General features: G+C 46.5%; 1 protein-coding gene across 2 annotated transcripts in view; it reads right to left on the reverse strand.

The window, feature by feature from the left end:
* The window catches only part of LOC136652593 (SERTA domain-containing protein 2-like), a 28,949-nt gene extending 18,712 nt beyond the window's left edge, over nt 1-10,237 (reverse strand). The window contains exons 1-2 of one of the 2 annotated variants that reach the window (XM_066629533.1): nt 10,137-10,237; nt 1,486-1,603 (exon numbers count right to left, since the gene is read on the reverse strand). The gene's annotated coding sequence lies outside the window, so the exon portion shown is untranslated. Of the gene's footprint in view, nt 1-1,485; nt 1,611-10,136 lie in introns of both variants that reach the window. The other variant, XM_066629527.1, reaches the window with a different exon arrangement.
* Nucleotides 10,238-12,158: the final 1,921 nt, after the last annotated feature.

Raw genomic sequence — 12,158 nt, forward strand, 5'->3', positions numbered from 1 at the left:
TTTTGCACCCCAGAATGCTTTGGTATAGACACTATACCGCATTCAGCCACTAGATGGGGTGAATAATTGAATCTAATGGAATGAAATAATCATTTAACAGCACAAAGGTTGGAAAATGGCTTTTTTCCGTTATTAGGAGGCATTTACAGGTGGACCTCAGTATCACTGGTAAGTCAAATCAGTGGATACCAAGGGCTGACCTGTATACAGTAAATTATATTTCCTCTTTACAGGAAATTCAGAAAGCCTCTTACTGGCTCTCAGACATCAGTTTTGGGTAATATGAAAACTTAATAAATTGTGTAGTTAAAAGGCAGGTGACTATCATCTAAACATTGTTTAGTTCTACTTTTTAAATTCATGGTTGTCCAAAGACTCCCTAGTACAGACAGGTTTTAGGTCACACAGAACATAATATTCTTAGTACTAGGAACCTGCATCTTCTGTTTTAGGAGAACTCTTTATCCCCTAGTTATGTCTGGAAGAAGGAGTTAAGTATCTTACTTATGCAGTTATGATTGGCAATAGCACAACTGAACGCTTTCCACATGCGCTGCCTCAGACGCATTCTCGGCATCACCTGGCAGGACAAAGTTCCAAACAACACAGTCCTGGAACGTGCTGGAATCCCTAGCACGTATGCACTGCTGAAACAGAGACGCCTGCGTTGGCTTGGTCATGTCGTGAGAATGGATGATGGCCGGATCCCAAAGGATCTCCTCTACGGAGAACTCGTGCAAGGAAAGCGCCCTACAGGTAGACCACAGCTGCGATACAAGGACATCTGCAAGAAGGATCTGAAGGCCTTAGGAGTGGACCTCAACAGGTGGGAAACCCTGGCCTCTGAGCGGCCCACTTGGAGGCAGGCTATGCAGCATGGCCTTTCCCAGTTTGAAGAGACACTTGGCCAACAGTCTGAGGCTAAGAGGCAAAGAAGGAAGGCCCATAGCCAGGGAGACAGACCAGGGACAGACTGCACTTGCCCGGTGTGGAAGGGATTGTCACTCCCGAATTGGCCTTTTCAGCCACACTAGACGCTGTTCCAGAACCACCTTTCAGAGCGCGATACCATAGTCTTTCGAGACTGAAGGTTGCCAACAAAAAAAGCACAAATGAAAGATATTCAAGTATTGCTCTGCTTACACTGGAGAAAGCTAGTAGTTGTAATGGCTTGCTGTCTCATTCCTCTCAGTTTGCAGTCAGACTGCAGCTTTCATGCTGCCAGAGTTCCAGGGATCACTTTAGTCACTCCCCACCTTCTCCTGACTCACACTAGTGTTTGCAGGAATTAAAGAAGCAGAAAAAAGTATTGTTCTGTAGAAAATAGGAACAATAGATAAGTTGCTGCTAGGACAAGAACAGCAACTTAAATTTCTACTTCTGTTTACTGAAACATCTGAACAAGCCCTCAGTTTGCAAGTCCCTATGATGTCAGGTAAGCTCTGAAATTTAGTATACTATATTTGGAAGAAAACAAGACCTTACCCTTAAAAATAAAAAGAAGAAGCTGAGGCCAGAATATTCCCGATGTGGTATAGGAGGCTCATCCAAAACAATGTTCAGCAAAACTGATAACAGCCAAAGTAATCCTGTCAGTCGAGGGCTGCAACCTCAGAAAAGAAGAACAGACAAATTTTGGTTACTATCACATTGTTTTATAAGGATGATCGGTAACACACAATTAATTGGAACATTCTGATCATGAGCTACTACTTCGCTGTTTCCTATAAAGTTTTGCAAAGGAGCTGTTGCTCCTCACTTGCTCTGCTCCTTCTTAAAGCTAATGCCATGATTTCACCTGCCAGTATCAACAGGAATCATTCCAGGTGCTTGTTTGGACCTGGAAATTGCAGCAGAGTGCTGCTTAACAGCATGGGGCAAGAGCAGTTGCAGAACTTGCTCTCAGTACTCTTCCATCTTTAAAAGGTTCCCAGTTATACATACAGCCTCAATGGCCCTGAACTGGGTTATGCTATGGTTGCTTTATCATTCAGGTACATGTCAGGTGATGGTGGCTACTCATCCCAGGAAAAAGCAGCAAAGTGCAAGGTCTTTTTGTTCTTGTGCCCTGGTATCCAGAAGACCGGAAACTTCAACAGAACACTTTGACAGAAAACAACTAGTTAAAAAGGTAATTGTCTTGTGACAGAGTACACATGGTAGACCAAACAGATGTATGTTATAGCAAGAAAGAACTTTCTAAAGATGAATGGAAAAGCAGGTGACCTCACCAAAGGCCATCACAGAAAAAGGCAGAACTCAGCACAGCAAAATTCTGTGCTGCCAGACCTCTACCTCAGTTTGAAAAAAAAAAAAAACCAAATGACACAACTAATGCCAATGTTTGATCCCCATATAACACTCTGATTCACAGCAGGTCATGTTCAAGTAAACTCCTCTACATGAAAATATTCAAAATACATTTATTAAAGAAATGGGTACATTAAATATCCTCACATAAACTGTCAGGTTCAATATGGTGCCTAGGACCTACTGCAGAACTGATGTTCATGATAGAGGAAACAGTAACCACAGTAATATCCTGTTCAATAGTCATGTAACTGCAAGGAAGTCTACCACAGGCACGCTGGACTTCAAAAGATGGGCCTTCTTAAAAATGAAGGGGCTAATAAATAGGAGCTGGAAGTCAAGAGGATCAAATCCTAAAATACAATAACAGAAACAACTAAAATGTACATCACTAAGTAGAAAAGGCACCACCAGGTCCAGGATACCAGCATGGCTCATGGGAAGAGCTGAAGTTACTCTTGTGTAAACTTAGCAGTCATGGAATAAGAGGACGTGTCCTTTTATGGACTGACAACTGGTTAAAGAACAAGAAGCAGAGAGTACAAATAAATTCACAATTTTCATAGTGGACGAAAGCAAAAAATGGTAGGGTTCCAAAAGGACCTCTCCAAACTGGGTGAATGGAAAACCAAAGTACAAAGGCAGTTCAATCTCAGTAAGTGCAAAAGTGATGCACAGGAACAGCCTGTCTATTCTGAGATTAGTGCTGGTTTGTGAAAGGGAGAGAGTAACGGTTTTTGAGACACAGAAGTGGTGAGTAAAGGAGAGCGAGGTACAGTGCTTAATAAAACTGTACTCTTGTTAACTCTTCCACTAACACAAATGCAAATTGTAACCTGTCATAAAATGTAAAATGCAAGCTGTAAAATACAACTAATACAAATGCAGCTCCCCTCATTTAAGCTGCTCTAAGGCCCATTTTCTACACTGCACAACAAAAGAAAAGCAGGGTTACCATAGAGCAGGGGTCTCCAAACTTTTTGGCCAGAGGGCCGCATCAAATACCTGGCAAGGTGTTGAGGGCCAGAAAAAAAATTTAAATGTAAAATTTATATAAATAAATTAGAGATAGATGAGTGAATAAATGAATGAATGGGCTCATTCATTCAACCACTCTGGCCCTTAGAACACCCTCCAGACACAACCAGAGCATAGTTCCTGCCATGTTCAGCCAAGTGGGCCAGAAGCTTTCAGGGGACAAGGGGCTGGCTGCGGGCCGGATAGAGGCTTGCCATGGGCCGCATCTGGCCCCCGGGCGGGGTCTGGAGACCCCTGCCATAGAGCATGCATTTAATAGTGAGTGAATTATCTATGTCTATAGATATATATATATATATATATATATATATATATATATATATATATATATATATATATAAATTTCTATACTGTTCTTCAACCAACACAGAAACCGGTTGACAATTTTGTTTACACTGCATAATGTTCAATACAGACCTCTGGAAACTAACCTGTACTTAAGCAAGGGCTACCTATAATGTTCAGCTGGAAAAAGAGGACAGCCAAAGTGACCAGAGGACTGAAACACTTTTCTTAAACATAAAAGTTACAACACTGAGAGCTTTCTAGCTTGGAAAAAAAGATGGGGGGCATGAATGAGATGCATAAAATTATGCATAGTGAGAGAGAACAAACATTTTTCTCCCTCCCTCTCAGTACTACAACCAATGAAATTGATTAACGTAAGGTTCAGAATGGAGAAAATCACTCAGTGTACTGGTCTGTGGAATTCATTGTCACAAGATGTGATGGCGTGGTGATGGCAACTATCTCCGATGGCTTTAAAGGGGACTAGGCAAAATGATGGAAGAGAAGTTTATTTGTGGCTACCAGTCATGACAATTATGACTAATTCATTAGTGGATACTAATATGACTAGTTTATTAGTGACTACTAGTCATGACAAGTATGCGCTACCCTCAGGCTCACCAGCAGTATACCTCTTGGAATACCAACAACACCAGAGGCAGTTGCTGGGCCATAGTAGGAGACAGGAGGCTAAATAGGTCTTTGGACTGATCCAGCAGGGGTTTTTTTTCTCTTGCCTGAAGGAAGACAAACAGGGCAATGGCTTTCTGTGCATGAAGAACTGTGCACGCAGCTGATCAGGAAATATAGCACAATTGGCCATGAGAACTACACATGCAAATCAAATTAATTTTATTTTTGCTGCTTTTATGAGCTGTTCTTGATTACATATACATCTTATTTCTAGACTCCTGGGTATAATTTTGAGAAATGAAACAAATACTGTGAGCCGGACCTATAAATATCAAGACTCTTGTGAACTGAGATTATGGACCATGCTTACTAACAGCAAGTTGGTGAGAGATATAAATGATTAAGATCAGATCAAAGCCTAGCTCTTTATAGGAGATTCATGAAGTCTCAAAACACATAGTACAAAGCACTTAAATGTTAGCAGCAATTAATGCATACTTTAAAAGCAGTAGTTCCCAACATTTAGTGGCCTGAGGAAAACTGAAATCGTCATGGACCACACTCAACCCCCCCCACCCTCCCTGCACACAAAAAATACAAGTAAATTTGTAATCATTAGAGAAGATTAGATGTATTATTTACAGAGAAAATTTTGTTGCCCGCTGAAGATGCAGGTGCTCCTCTCTCCATCCTTTCCAATGGTACATGGGGGAGCATCTTCCAAGCAAGCACTGCCCCATGGTCTACCAGAGAGGCTGGACAATGGACTGTATGCAGCTGACACTTCAGCCCTCTCTGGTGGTCCATGGGAGAACGCTTACTCAGTGAGATGCTGGAAGTGATCTAAGGTGATCTTGTTTTTTTCTGAGAGTCTCCCAGACCACAGGTTGGGAAAAGTGTTTTAAAGGGAGCACTAATGTATTTAAGTGTTCATAAATTCTGAAATAAGGTACCAGAGCTGCAAAAACTTCACCTCCATTTGCACTTCAATTCACCCAATAGTAAAACACAAGAGAGTCGGCCTCCACAGGGCCTCCACAAAAAGAAAGTAGATAGAACTTCCTGGAAGCGGCTGCCTGCCCCACCCACAGTAGCAAGACAAGAGCTTGCAGCAACATTTTTGCTCTCTGGACAGTGAAAAGTTACTCTCCTCCTCTCTTCCTCCCAGAAGCTATTTATAACAAAATAGAGAAGCTCATCCTAATTCTGGTACAGCTGTCAACCAACCTCTACAGAGACCAATACGATACCCCAGAATTATCTCAGGCACTCAAAACGAACACCCCCACATTTTTCTACACTGAGATCTGTCACAGTTCTCCAAGTGAGAGGTACAATAATTGAAGACCCCATTCAAAATTTTCACCACAGCCCTCCTTATGCACTATAATGACCCAATTCAGTTTTATCCCTGAACCTAGTAATGTCCAGCCCACATTAAAATCACTTCAATTGTCTACATTAGTTCTTGAAAAAAGCTGAGCCTCTATCTGGCCACATCCCTACATACCCAGCTTTCATGCTCTGCCTTGAGCTTCCTTCATGCCCATGGGTACCAAGGAGCACTCCTGTATTTTGCTCCCACCACACAATTACATATTCTAAGTCTCCTCACAACATGTCTTCACTTCCAAAATAATTCCCCTTTATTCCAAGAAGCTCTCAGGGCTCTTCACATACTCTCTCCAAAGTAGCCAACCCTGTAAGTCTTGTACTTCTCTGGTATGCTCAGTTCTAAGCGTGAACTAGCTTGCTTCCTCATAAACCCAAACCAGCACTTCTCCCTCTCTTTCTACATATCCAACCAGCCTTCTCCCCTCCCAGGCCAACACTTTGCCCAAGAAATCTTCCAAAGGGTGCGCCTTCCAAAGTCACTGTATCACTGTATATGCGGCCAATTTTCAAAACTCAAGCCGAATCACTTCTATACCTCTTTTTCAACTATTCAGTTTGTCTGGCACCTAGTTCTCTTCCCACCTTATATATCAAGTTCTGTTTCTTTCAACAAGCCCCACCCTAACTCAATTCTTTGTTCTATATCTAGCTGCTTCCTCAACATGAGTTTGCAATTTCCAGAAGTGATTTCTTTGGCACAGCATAACTCCTACACACTGTCCTCAAACATTGCCGTTAAGTAGATCCCAAAGCAATTTATACCACCTCATCAACTATATGCTCCTCCCCTCCACTCTGAGATCCGCCTCATTCTCCCCACTCCCTACCTAGATACAATATCGTCAATACAGGTTGGGTCTCATTATTCAGAGGGTTCCCTCCAAGAACTCCCGTGGATGGCAAAAAAATACAGGTTGGGTCTCATTATTTGGAGAGTATTTGGATGGATGCCACGTGGATGGCAGTGTGTGGTTGGTCTGTGGAACTCCTTGCCACAGGATGTGGTGATGGCATCTGGCCTGGATGCCTGGCCTGGATGCCTTTAAAAGGGGATTGGACAAGTTTCTGGAGAAAAAATCCATTATGGGTTGCAAGCCATGATGTGTATGTGCAACCTCCTGATTTTAGAAATGGGCTATGTCAGAATGCCAATGCAAGGGAGGGCACCAGGATGCAGGTCTCTTGTTATCTGGTATGCTCCCTGGGGCATTTGGTGGGCCACTGTGAGATACAGGAAGCTGGACTAGATGGGCCTATGGCCTGATCCAGTGGGGCTGTTCTTATGTTCTTATATTACGGTGAGAACTGACTGCCAGCAGACCTCTAGGAATCTCTCATTCCTGCCTGGAGATATAGGAATCTGGGACCGTCGGCATGCAAATGAAGCATGTTCTGTACCACTTCCCCATATGGTCTAGATCAGAGGGCTAAGGAAGGAAAAAATGGGGCTGCTCACACCTTAATCTGTACCTGGATACATTTGTGTTATCAGGAATAATCACTGTTAGTCTGTTCTTGGGTTATTAACACATTTCATCCAGTTCAGATATAATCTATGCATATAACTTTAAAAACAAACCCAGGTACAGCCATTCACCCAAAAATGTGCCCACTACTACAGTAGTACAGAAATAGATATTCAATACTTAGGTACAACATAATATCAACAGCCATTTACCCAATCTATGTACAGTGCACATCAACTGCTGATCTGCAAATGAACCCAGGTGCTGATGTTTACATGTAAATGTGTGCCCAACATACAGAAATTTTTGTGTGAACAGCTCCAAAAATGATTATTCTGCCATTTTTAGAAATATAAAGTTCAGGGGCTCCTATTTTCATCCCCAGTGCTAAATAAGACATGGGCCCCTTGTCAGGCAGAGAACATTCCCTTGTGAAGTGACTAAGAAATTACACAGATAATCAGGACTTTCCCAGTTTGAATCTTGTTTCTGCTATGATCTCATTGGGTGGCCTTTAGCAACCCACTCCCCCCTAGACCTCAACTTCCCAGCAGCAATAATGGGTCAAAATTCTTACCGTGCAGCATTTTTGTAAGGACTGTATCCATTTGAACACCCCACAAGCACTATACAAATACTAAGGACATCTCCAAATTTAGGTCCCAACACTAGGCCTTTCTTCTGACAATTTTCCACAAATCCTCAATCCACATCTAGTACTTTACTCAGCTACCCTTACCCAGACCTGGCACCTCTGACAAGCCCTTTCCCATACTGAAGAACCACCCTAAACTGCATCCAGCAAGTTTCTAAGTTCCCCTTGCTTTTCCCAGAGGCTCCTGCTTCCACAAATACCCCTTGCTCAGTCTCCACCCACTCACTCCAACTTCTTACACTTCTAAATAAATGAAGCCTCATAGTATTCTAGGACATTGCTTCCCAAACTAGGGCATTATACTGCCAGGAGTATTTGCCAGGACCTTTAGGGGTACTTGAAAAAACTGAATAATGGTGGAAAAGGCAAGTCTGTACTATAATGCCTTGCAGGGCTGGCATTAGAATGCCTTGTGGGGCTAATATGAGGGGTACAATTTATGGAAATAGGCTGCCAAGGGGTACACAAGTGAAAAAATGTCGGGGACCACCAACTCCCAGCTTAAAGCCAATCTATTATGTTAGCTTCCAGTAAACCTATACCAGGTATCCAGCCTGTTTCCTTAGGAATACCCCTTTCACTCATCACTCATCAACTGAGTACAGATCCTCTGCAAAACACCACAACTACCCAGGCACTCTAAGCCAACTTCCAAACCCCATAAACACTTCCTACCATAACCCTGAGACTGAAACATCCCTGGAGCAACATCCGATCCTTCTCACCACCTCCTGCATTTGTCCCTTCCCTCTACTATACCACTGCTTATTCCTGTGACAGTGACAGCCCAGCCCTATGCATGTTTACTTAGAAATAAGCCTCACAGTATTTAACAAGGCTAGTTTTCAATACAGAGTGCACCGGGCTGCAGGAGAAACCCACTCCTCTCTGCCACCTCTGCTCATCCCACACCCAGTCAATATTACTAACACATTAGTCAGCCAGCCCACCATGCACATTCTGATGAGGAACATGATGATCCATGGGGGGCTGGGGGTGTTTGCAGATACCACCCTCACTCTTAGTCAGCTTAGGCTGCAATCCTATCCACATTTATCTAGGAGTAAGCCCCATTGACTATAATGGGACACAAATCTGCAAATACGGTTGTGTGAGTGGAAGGGGATTAAGAGCCCAGTCCTATGCATGTATATGCAGAGCTTCCCAGCGTATCCAGCAACTGTCTCCACCCCCCCCAACCAGCACATTGACCCCCACCAGCTCCTCACCCACCCACCCACCCTCTCCTACTTCTTCCAGAAGACTCTGCATGCCAACCTCCTGCTACACTTGTGCTGCCTTCCCTCCACAGCAAGCCAACCCCACATCTTGACCCAGACCTCTACTCAGCCAACTACTGACCCCCCACATCTGGCCCTCTTGTAACCAGCCCCCGTATAACCTGCTCTATAACCCCTTAACCACTTGCTCAGACATCAAACTCTGCCCCTGCTTTTTAAGTGTCCCATAGCTCCATCCCTCTTGCTTGCCGACCCCACTGCTGGACCCCCATAACCAACCATAAGTCAATTTGGGCTACAATCATAGGCACACTTACCTAGGAGTAAGCCACACCCATAAAGAGACTTGCTCTTGAGTAGACATGCTGAGGACTGGGCTCAGGCTGCAATTCTGTCCACACTGACATGGGGGTAAGCCCCACAGACTATAATGAGACTTAATCCTGAGTAGATATGCCTAGGTTGGGGCTGTAAACAGGCTAAAAGCCTGTTCACACAGTCCTAGGAGTAAACCCCATTGAGTACCATGGGACTGGCTTCTGAGTAGACCTGCCTAGAATGGGGTTCTAAGTAGGCTTGGGCTGCAATTCTGTCTACACTGACCTGGGAGTAAGCCTCACTGATTGCAATAAGATTTACTCCTGAGTAGACATGCCTGGGACAGGGCTTTAAGCAGGTTTTAGGGTACAGTTGTGTCCACACTTTCCTGGGAGTAAGCTCCACTGATCATAACGAGATTTACTCCTGAGTAGACACACCTAGGGCTTAGGCTGCAACCCTATCCACACCGACCTGGGAGTAAGACCCATTAACCATCATGGGACTTAGTCCTGAGTAGATAAGCATAGGATGGGGCTCAGCCTGCCCACAGTTTCCTGGGAGTAAGCCCCATTGACGCTAATGGTGCTTACTCCTAAGTAGACGTGCCCAGGACGGGGCTGCAAGTAGGCTGAGCCCACACTTACCTGGGAGTAAGGCCCATTGAGTGCCATGGGGCTTACTCCCGAGTAGACGTGCCCAGGACGCGGCTGTGACTCCCTCTCCAAGGGCGCCTCTGCCCAGCCGAGGCTGCTCTCTGAGCCCCCCCCCCCGCCACGGGCAGCCCCTCACCTGCGCGACCACCGCTGCACCGGGTCCCCCGCAGGCTGCCAACCCAGCCGCCAGCCGGGCTCCCTGGCGAGGGGCTGGACCGCCGCCTGCCTGCCAGCCTGCCAGCCTGCGCACTGAAGGGGGAGGGGCGGAGGCAGCACCACCCACCTCAGCGCAGCCGCGCTCCTCCTCTTCCCCCCCCCCGCACGCGCCGGGATCACCACAGCTCTGGAGGAGCCTCGCCGCGCATGCGCGCTCTCCCCCCTCCCCCTGCACGGCCGCCGCTCGCTGATTGGTCAGCCCCGCCCCAACCCTGCCCGGCAACCGATTTCCAACTGGCCTCCTCGCTCGCGGGGTCCGCTTCATGCCGCCAGCCAATGGGAGAGAGGCCTTGGGCGGAGGGGGCGGGGCGTAGGGAGGTTCCGCCTCCTCCCTCTCCTCCAGCCAGCTCCCTCGCGCTCCGAGGAGCCCCGCCCTCGGCGCCCGGGACTGGCGGGCGCCCGTTTGGCGCGTGATGCTCCAAGGCTGCAGTCCTAGGCAGCTTTCCTGGGAGTAAACCCCATTGGCTGCAATGGGGCTTACTTTTGAGTAGGCATGCAGGGATTGCACTACAAGGCTGCAATCCCCTCCACACTTTCCTGGGAGTAATCCCCATTGACTGTAATGAAGCTTACTTCTGAGTAGACATTTATAGGATTGGGCTCTGAGGCTACACACTGACCAGGGAGTAAGCCCCATTGACTATAATGTGACTTACTTATGAGTAGACATACTTAAGATTGGGCTCTGAGTAGGCTTAGGCTGCAATCCTATCCACACTTACCTGAGAGTAAGCCCCATTGAATAGAATGGGACTTATTTGTGCGTAGACGTGCATAGGATTGGGCTGTTATGCACAGGTTGCCCCCTTGCATGGAAGGCTCTGGGTCCCAGTTTGAAAAAAAGGGGGCCCTGGTACACAAAAACTCCCCACGTGCAGCAGCGGTACAGGTGCCCACTAGCATAACCTTGGAAAGGGGGCAGCCTTGGTTGCACGTGCAATATTGGGGGGCACCAGAGATTGTAGCATGACTCCCCCCCCTGTTCACTGAGGCTAAGGGCCCCATCCTATCCAACTTTCCAACCCTGATGCGGCTGCAGTGCAGCCCCGAGATAAGGAATCAAAAGTTTCTTTACCTTGAGGAGGACTTTGTGACTGTCTCCCCACTAAGCAACAGACACCCCATTGGCATGGCTATACCATCTCCAGAAAGTTGGATAGGATTGGGGCCTAGGAGTCAGGTGGCCGCCAGATGCTGGGACAGCCAGGCGTGTGTCATGCCACCCAGATATGTCCTCTCCTGCTTGGCAGAAGGGCTCTTGCTCCAGAGTTGGTGGCAGTGCCTCTACGTGTCTACTCAGCCCTGCTTACTGGCAGCCTGATCCTATCCACACTTTCCTGGAAGTAAGCCCCATTGACTCTGATGAGACTTACTTCTGAGTAGACATGCATAGGATTGGGCTGTGGGTCCTGTGGGATTGCGGCCTGAGGGCCCAATCTCATCCAACTTTCCAGCACCTGTGCTGGCACAATGCAGCCCCAAGGTAAGGGAACAAATGTTCCCTGACCTTAAGGAGGCCTCTGTGACTGTCTCCCCACCACAGGATGCAGTGCACGCCCCACTGGCACAGCAGTACCGGCACTGGAAAATGGGATAGGATCGGGCCCTTACAGCCCAATCCTATCCACACTTTCCTGGGAATAAGTTCCATTGACTCTAATGGGACTTACTTCTGAGTAGACATGCATAGGACTGGGCTGATAGTGCACAACCTTGGAAAGGCTTGGTGCAGGTTCAGATGAAGGCTACAAGCTTCTCTGGAAGCCAGCTCCACTGAGGGCAGTGAGACTTTGAGGACAGTGAGGACACACATCTCTGCGTAGAGATCTCATGCAGTGTGCATGGCATAAGGCAGTCTCAGCTATGCCGGATTCTAGCCTAAATCCGACACACATCTCTGCGTAGATGTGTGTAGGATTTAGGCTAGAATCCGGCATAGCTG

Source organism: Tiliqua scincoides, chromosome 1, assembly GCF_035046505.1.
Source record: "Tiliqua scincoides isolate rTilSci1 chromosome 1, rTilSci1.hap2, whole genome shotgun sequence".
Lineage (NCBI taxonomy): Eukaryota > Metazoa > Chordata > Lepidosauria > Squamata > Scincidae > Tiliqua > Tiliqua scincoides.